This window comes from Chrysochloris asiatica, unplaced genomic scaffold, assembly GCF_000296735.1.
Source record: "Chrysochloris asiatica unplaced genomic scaffold, ChrAsi1.0 scaffold00028, whole genome shotgun sequence".
In the NCBI taxonomy this organism is placed as follows: Eukaryota; Metazoa; Chordata; class Mammalia; order Afrosoricida; family Chrysochloridae; genus Chrysochloris; species Chrysochloris asiatica.
This window is the reverse complement of record NW_006408546.1, coordinates 15,905,864-15,914,474: the sequence shown is the minus strand read 5'-3', so window position 1 is coordinate 15,914,474 and position 8,611 is coordinate 15,905,864. Positions and strand designations below refer to the sequence as shown.

Genomic DNA, 8,611 nt, shown 5'->3' with positions numbered 1-8,611 from the left:
ATGAATCGGTGTCAATTCAATACGGATTGGATGCTTTGTTCTTGTTCTCCATCTCTTAACAACGAGTCCTGGTGGCGCTGTGGTATAAGCACTGGACTGCTAACTGCAAGGTCTTGGTTCAAACGCACTAGTTGCTCTTCAGGGGAACAATAAGGCTTCTATAACGATTTATCATCTCAGAAATCCTAAGGAGTAGTTCCACTCTGCCCTATGAGAGTCGGAACTGACTCATTGGCAATGGGTAGATTTCTTCTTTTACCTGCTTCGTACTACAGACAGTCTAAAATGTTGAATGTATGAGGGGGCTTAAAAAGTTCATGGAAAAATTGAATGAAAAGATAATGGATTTTTTTTCCACAAACTTTTTGAAGCCCCTCCATATCATAGGTTCTTCATAAACTGAAACCTTTCTTTAAAAAGTGGGTCGGTAAATATAACCCATATGCGTACTTCTGTAGAATCAAATAGGAACTGGCTTTAGAGTATGTTTAACTTCCTTCACTGATGCAGGCTCAGACTGTTTCCATTAAGAGACAACCCCCAACAAAGGGGGTCCTTGCTGAGGTCTCTCAATTCCCAGACTTTGCTGACTTTTGCAGCACTTCCACCAAACCAAACTAAATCCACTGCCATGGGGTCAATTCTGATGTACAGTGACAGTGTTGGCATGAGGAAAAAGGTTAAGGGCAGTCATATTCCTTGTTGGCAACTCAGGGACAAAGGAAGAACATTTCAATTCATTCTCATCACGTAATAGAAAGAGGACTTAGGGCCATTTAACGTTGTAACAGTCTATGATGACACTAGCTCAATTCTTGGCCCACAATCATTACGTCCTAAAAATGGAGTATGCCTGGATAAGCAAGGCCTTTCCAAAAGTTTCCGAATCTTTTCTATGCAACTTTAAAAAGCAGTACTTTGCTAACTGTTCTGACTCAAGTTCAAGCTATGTGCAAGAGGGATACACCTGGCTGCTTAGCAAGGCATTCAGTGAGTGGGAAGGAGCTGGCTGGAAATAGTAGGGTGAGAAACCGCCTCCTGTCGCTTTGGAGAGCTCCCACCCTCTGCAGCTGGAGAGCAGGCATTCCCTCCTCCCTCCAGCTTGGCTGGGCCTGGCACCAGGCACCCAGGGCATTTTATTTCTAGGAAAACTGATAAAATGTACACTTGGAAGAGGAGAAACTCAGGACTAGAAAGGGGCTACATTCTGCTTCAAGGAGCCCTAGTAGTGCAGTGGATTATGAGATGGGCTGCAAACCCCAAGGTCAGCAATTTAAATCTACCAGTTGCTCCTGGGGAGATAAATGTGGCTTTCTGCTCTGGTCAAGAGTTACAGCAGGGTCACTATGGGTTGGAACCGACTTGGTGGCAAATAACCAATACCACTTGATTGTACTTCGGTCTTCCTCAATGTAAAGTAGGACTATGCTTTAGGATATAAAATGTCATCCTTAAATATTTATTAAAGATTGTCTAAGATGAGCTGATGAACAAATGGTTGTCATCACATTATAAAAAGAAAAGCATGCTCTCTCTTTTCCTAATTTATATACCTACCACTTAAATTACACTTCAGTTTGGGTTGTTCTGACTACATTATACTTTGCTGCCTGGCCTGAACATGCAATTGGCAAAGCAGGTACTACCTAGGGTGGATGAAGTTCTTTGAAAAAGGTTAAATCTGAAATATATATACAGGCATACTTCGGAGATATTGCGGATTCGGTTCCAGCCACTGCAATAAAGCAAGCCATACAAATGTTTTGGTTTTCCGGTGCATGTAAAAGCTAGCTTTACATTTTATTGTAGTCCATTAAGTGTGCAATCATAGCATTATGAAAATGTCTGCAATATTGTGAGAAATACCAGAATGTGACACAGAGACAGGAAGTGAGCACATGCTGGTTAGAAAAAATGTCATCAATCGACTTACTCAACGCAGGGTTGCCACAAACCTTCAGCTTGTTAAAAATGCAATATCTGCAGAACACAATAAAGTATCCCATAAAGATTATAGCCTAAGAACCCCTGTGGGGCAATTCTACTGTGTCACACAGGGTCCCTGTGAGTGGGAACTAACTCAGTAGCATACAACAACCACCATTAAAAGGACCAAGTGCAGACAAAACAGACACATCTGTTTATTTTGAGTAATGGCTGTATACATATATATGTTTCAAAAAATTTTAAAGACCAAGTGTACAGATGTTTAGGAGTTCATAACTGACTGTAAGATTCACCAGAGGGTCAGGGAGAACTCTCACGTGGGTTTGAGCTCTCACTGCCTCTTTGCCAACCAGTCACTTCCAAAGCTCCCCAGCTTCCTCTGCCTCATCATGTCATTGTACATGGGCTGGCTGTCCCCTCTCTTCATGAACCCTTTTTTTATGTAAGCACTTATTATATAAATCCAGTGCCCCCAGGGGTAATCTGTCCCCTGAGGAGCAGGAGAGAAGGGATGGGGTCACTCTGGCCATTCAGGTGTGACAGAAGGAGCATGTGGTTCAGGACCAGACAGATCTCGGTCACACTCCTCTGACTCTCTTTCCCAGGCTGTGACCATGAGTGACGTATTTAATCTCCCTGAGCCTCAGTGTTCACATCTGTAAAAGGCTAACCCATATAAAAAATTGTGTGTGTTCTAGAACTGATGACTATATAGTGACTAGCTTCGGGCCAGCCCATAAGTCTTTGCGGAAGGAAAGGAAGGGAAGAAGGAAGGATGGGAGTAGATGCAGAGAGGTTACTTAAACATGCTAGCTGAGGAGTCCCGGTGTGGTGCTGCAGGATAATGCGCTGGACCACAAGGTAGGTGGTTCAAACCCACTTGGCTCTCCTTGGAAATTCTATACAGGGTCACTATGAGTCAGAACTGACTCGGCAGCACTTAACATTTGAGGAGCACGTGAAGAAAGTAGAGCTGCTCATCCTAGAGAAAAAAGCTTGATTTTCTGTGGGACAGAACTAGTGGAACAGGTTAAGGGAAGGAAGGAAAAAAAGTCTACCAGGAGGGAAGAATCCCCAAACAGAGTGGACTAGACTGAAGGGCAGTGAAGTCCCTTCTCTAGAAAGAGCAGCAGAAGCCAAACACCTGGCCCTAACAGGCTGTCCCAGGAGGATAAAAGTTTCCCAGCCCTTCTTCCACCGGCCACTTTCCCATTTTGGTCATATGTCTTAACTTTTACCTTAAAATCACCATACTTTTCATCTAAAAACAAAAATACCCATAAAAATAGACTTGATGTGATGGCTATGCTTTTATGATATATATAAACAAATATGTTGTTGTTAAAAGCCATTGTGCTGGTTTTGACTCGTAGCGACCCTGTATAGGGTTTTCAAAGCTGTACATTTTTATGGGAACAGAAAGCCTTATCTTTCTCCTGCAAAGTGACTGGTGAATTCAAAACACAGACCTTGTGATTAGCAGTCCAGTGCTTATCCTACAGAGCCACAGTGCTTCCAATAGACAAATATTGCTATTGTTATTGTTAAGTGCCATTGAGTCAATTTCAACCCATAGCGACCCTGTATAGGATTTCTAAGGAGCAGCTGGTGAGCTTGAACTGCTGACCTTGCAGTTCACACAGCTTTGCAATCTGGTGCATTAACCCACAGTGCCACACCAGGACTCCATAGACAAATACATAACTACTAAAATGAAAGATGCTGTATGTGTCCCACCTAAAATCATCTCCTTTTTAGATTGAGAAATGTGTTCTTCTGGGTGTGAATCTAGGCTAAATATCTGTGAGTGGCCCCTGCTGGCCTATGATTCCATTATCTGAAATCTGCTTAAATACTGATAATGCCCTTCACTCTCATAGCCCCTTCTGGTCTCCCAAACGCATTCTCATCTGTGTATTTCATCTGGTCCCCATGGCAACCCTGTGGGCTGGACAGAGAAGTCACAGACAGAGTCTGGACCCATACAGCACAGGACCCATCTAAGGCACTAACACTCATCAACAGAGGGCCAGAAGCAGAGCTCAGGGTTCCTGACTCCATCTTACCCTCTTTCAGTCTACCACCACAGGTGCACAGACAAACCCATTTCTGTACTCTCCAAACTCTCATTCACAACACTAACATCTTCAAATTGCAATGCATTATCCATCTGGGTAGCCTGATGCCAGGCATTCTAGACAGAGAATATGCTCCTCTAAGACCCAGAATGTCACCTCAGCAATTAGTGATGACCACATTGTCATTTGGCTGCCAGCCATCAGCAGGCCCCACTTAGTGAAGCCACCAAGAATGTTAAAGAATAATGATAGGAATATTGAGAAGCTAAATACACACTGCTCCTTCATGACCCCTACAGAGAGGGATGCATAAAGCTGCCTGGATCTGGCTACCAGGGAAAAGGTCATGCTTGGTAGTGAGGCACTGGGGTGAGGGGGTAGAGGGTCTGGGAACAGGCTATGTACTACCTTCATCAGGCACAGCAGGAATTCTACCTAGAAGACAAGAGATACGGCACCAGGGAAGCACAGTGAGTGCAAAGGAGTGCAGTGTGGCCTTCTCCTCACCTCAACAAGGCCTGTGCTGTGGGAAGCTAGAAGCAGCAGCCACATCAGCAATGCCCTCTTTGTGAGCAGATTTCCACAGAATAAACCCACTGACTGACTGCAGAGAATTCCACTCGCAGGCTGAGAAATGGGACCACCGTGCCAATCGTATTTTCACACCTGACACCATAGCTGCCACGTTGCAGGTTAAGACCCTCTCAGGCTGCCCAACAACAACAGGCATCCTTTTTGTTGTTGTTGTTGTGTGAAGTCAGTTCCAACAGTAGTGACCCAGGCAGCGGCTGGTAGGTTTGAACTGCCGACTTTGTAGGTCCTCAATAAATGTGAGTGAAATAATGTACCTTTAGACCCAGGATTGTAAATCTGGGATCCAGGGCAACATTAGTTTTCAAAGATCCATGAGTCCCCTAAATCATATGCCCAACTTTGTGCACCAAAGCCATTTTTTTTTTCCTGGGCTTTTTGCTGGCATAGTAAAGCGGTTGTGACCCAAGAAAAGTCATTGCTCTGAACTCCAGCCCCTTAATCTTCTCGACTGCTGTCCCATGCAGGAACTTGCTGGTAATGGCAATGATATCCTACCCCTATGATCAGAGACCTCACATAAACTGAAAGCATCTTTGAGACATCCACGCTCTGCTTAAGCCAATGCTATTTGGGTTTTGTTACTTGCAACCAAAAGCATTCCCACTGATTCAAAACATGCGACTCAGTGATGTCATCCAAGACCATCAGACTTGGCAGAGCCTCCAAGTCCACAAATACAATTCTTCTCAAAGCTTGAATTCTCTGCTCAGTCCCTAGAAAAGACAGGCCTGCCAATGACCCAGAACACAGGGAGCCTATCCAGCTCCTTTCTTTGCCTTATTCCCAAACAAAGGCAACTGGATGCCTGCCCTGAACCTGGCAGGTGTGAGCCTTTGGAGTTCCCTGGACACCTGAGCATATCCCAGTTTTGCACAAGAATGTGTTCCCATTTAATTCAAATGAATATGGTTTGTGTTGTTGTTGTTGTTATGTGCCATCGAGTCGGTTCTGACCCATAGCGACCCAGTACAGGGTTTCCAAGGGGTGTAAATCTTTACAGGAGTAGAAAGCCTCATCTTTCTCCCGCGGAGCAGCTGGTAGTTTCGAACCGCTGACCTTAAGGTTCACAGCCCGATTCGTAACCACTACGCTACCAGATATGGTTTGTGCAAGCTATTAAAGTTCATGTTTTCTACCACCTGGGGGGCGACACACACAGTTTGGGGGCATTTCTTTGGTAGAACAGATCACAGTCATTATACAAGACATAAACTATAACAACGGAAGCTATATTTCCCTGAGAACTCACGAGCTCCTGCAAGCTTGTCAACATGTAGTTCCAACTGATGTCAGGACCAGCCACTCTAAAAGCTAGTTCAATTCATCAGAGGCCAGCAGTTCAGCCTGGCTGCAGGAATGAACTCTAAGGATAACTGACTGACGGCTTTATAAGCAGCTCCGATCAATGGAAACCATGAATTATCTGTGGTTTGAGCTGACAATAAAATAGTAACATTATACCTGTTGCAAAAATGCCTTGTGTAGGTGAAACCAGGAGAGGTGGAAAATACAAACTATGGGGACCCAAAGTTAGCCACCCTAGAAAACTGTCATTTGCCTCACCATTCAATGGCTCCCATTCAATGCCCCTCCCACATTCTCCATAAGGAAACGCAGAGGCCACTGGAGGGAGAAGGGGCAGTTTTCACCAGAGCGCTTAGTTACTCAGCACTTTCCCCCAGCCCCCTCAAATCTGACAGATCTATCTCCTTAAAAACCCCAGAATATCAAAGCCCTGTGTCTCCCACTGTGACAGACAAGCTACACCATAAACCACAGACAGAGAGACTAACTTGTTGCTAGGCAGTGAGAAAAAAACCCAAGGGTGAAAACCATGGCCCCAAATATCTTCAGCCCCAGTCAGCAGGCACAAGCAATTTACAGGAAATTAGGAGGTTTACAAAATGTTAGCCAGCTCAAGTTTCTACTCAAGACGCAGGAGAAACTGTTTGAGTGAAAGTGCTTTGTTCACTGTGAAATTCCTGACACATGTCAGTTATTAAAACCAACAGCTCACTGCCCCACACTTCAACTGGATAGTGACTGTCAACAGAGTAAAACACAACATGAGTTGTTTCAAGTTCATCACAAACAGGGACAGGGCAGCCACATGGCCAAAAGCATGATACGGTCTTGGGCAAGTTGTTTACCCTTTCTAGTCCCAGATGTGGATAATAATAAAACCTTTCTAGAGTGTCTGGTCAGTTGATGAGCAAAGTCACGTTAAGCTCGATTGACTGCTATTACAGTGGACTTTTGGGGCTTCTAAGTCAGACCTTCTTCCTAAGAAAGTCACTCATTCCCTACAAAATTTTAACCTTGTCAGTCACAACAAGAAGTCAGGTCCCAAGACAGAGTGTTAAGAATAGGTGCAAAACCTATTCTAGCCAAGGGGGGTTCCTTGCTAGCAGGGGCCTACGACTCCGGGAGAAAATGCTCTGAATTGGCCCTCCTCGACCTCTCCAGACTCAGCCACTGAATCTAAATGGCTGTCCTGTGCTCATGCCAAACATCACCTCCTCCAGGAAGCCTTACCTGACCTCAACACTGGAGTGCGGAATACTAGGCAATCTTACAAACCCCGGGCTTCCCCTACCCTAGTACTGACCACTCTGGCTGTCGCTGGGTTTGCGTCCCTGTCTTCACCTCCGGGCAGGAACTGACTCCCTGTCCGCACACGGTAAGTTCACCCGCCGCGTCAGTCAATGAATGAACCCGATTCCTGGTTGTAACCAGACCCTCTGCTCTCCTAGCCCAGGCGCAGTAATGAGTTGTTTTTGAAGCAGACAGCTTTTTATTATTCAGACGAATTTGACAACTCCACCGGCGGTTCCCTGCCTCTGTTAACGCCATTTTAAAAGAGGGAAGAGTCGAGCCCCTGCAGTCCCGCTGTCCATCTCCCCTCCAAGTCCTGGACTGGGCAGCTGGGGCAGACAAGGAACCCCAGGCTGGGTTACTGTGAAAGGCTCTCTTTGGGGAGTTGGACAGGCCCTCCGCACCGCGCTCTCTGTCACGGCCCATTTCTTGATCGCACACCGTTACGTGGGAGCCGAAGGTGCGGGCAAAAAACCTCGCACAGCCAGTGCCCCTGCGGCCGAGCCCCAGGGGGAGACCACACCTCCCGCCCAGGAACAAAGCGCCCTCGGGGTGGGGGACACCGCTGCCCGGCCCCTCCCCTCGAAAACTATCCTGACGACTTACCGCGCCCTCCAGTCCCCGCTCGGTTCCAACCTTCAGGCCGCCTCCTCCATAGCCGCACCCGCCAGGAGGCAGCGCAGCGCCTGCCGGGCTCCGCGGCGGCCGGATTGACGGCTCCGGGACCGACAGCCCGCCGGCCGCTCGATCCGGTCCCCGCCCCGGCGCCTCCTTAAAGCAACCGTGCACCTCGCGCGCGCCGGGAGCGCCTAGCGCGCCGAACATTCCTTATATTGTAACAGCGCCTGCTAAAAATAGAGCGATGTGCCACGCGCGGGGGGGAGGCGGGGGCCTGCGTCCGCGCCCCCATCGCCCCAGCAGGCACTTCAGCCCCCAGGAATCACGTTCCGCTAAGCCTGGGCTACCCGCGCCTAGTTCCTCAGGCCAGGCAGGACACGCGGGCCAGGCGGCGGGTCTGGGCCAGGGCTGCCGCCGCCGCCTCCCCCACGACTCAGCGCACTTAGCAAAGTCCATCTCTCAGCACCGCGGAGCTGGCTTTAAGGTGGACGCAGAATTTGAATTTGCCTAGACTGCCTTAAAAGCATCCGCACTTCAACCTGTAAATCTCCTCTAAGACCTGGCCAACTTCTGAGCCCACTGTTGCATTTCAAATCCTAGACAACCCAGGGCCACCACTTCAACTGTGCGCCCTTCAAGTCCCTAAGCATCTTTCGTTCAAGATCCTGCTCCCGTCTTCGCTTCCAAAGATCCTCTTGATGCATCCATGGCCCAAAGTTCCTTAGGTTTGGGGACACGATGGGGACAAGGCGACGCACGCGCTCCATTTGATTGTTCTA

General features: G+C 47.5%; 1 protein-coding gene across 1 annotated transcript in view; it reads right to left on the bottom strand.

The window, feature by feature from the left end:
* Positions 1-7,894, bottom strand: part of MRAS (muscle RAS oncogene homolog) — a 70,002-nt gene extending 62,108 nt beyond the window's left edge. Inside the window, exon 1 of the mRNA XM_006846614.1 lies at positions 7,821-7,894. The gene's annotated coding sequence lies outside the window, so the exon portion shown is untranslated. The remainder of the gene's footprint in view (positions 1-7,820) is intronic.
* Positions 7,895-8,611: the final 717 nt, after the last annotated feature.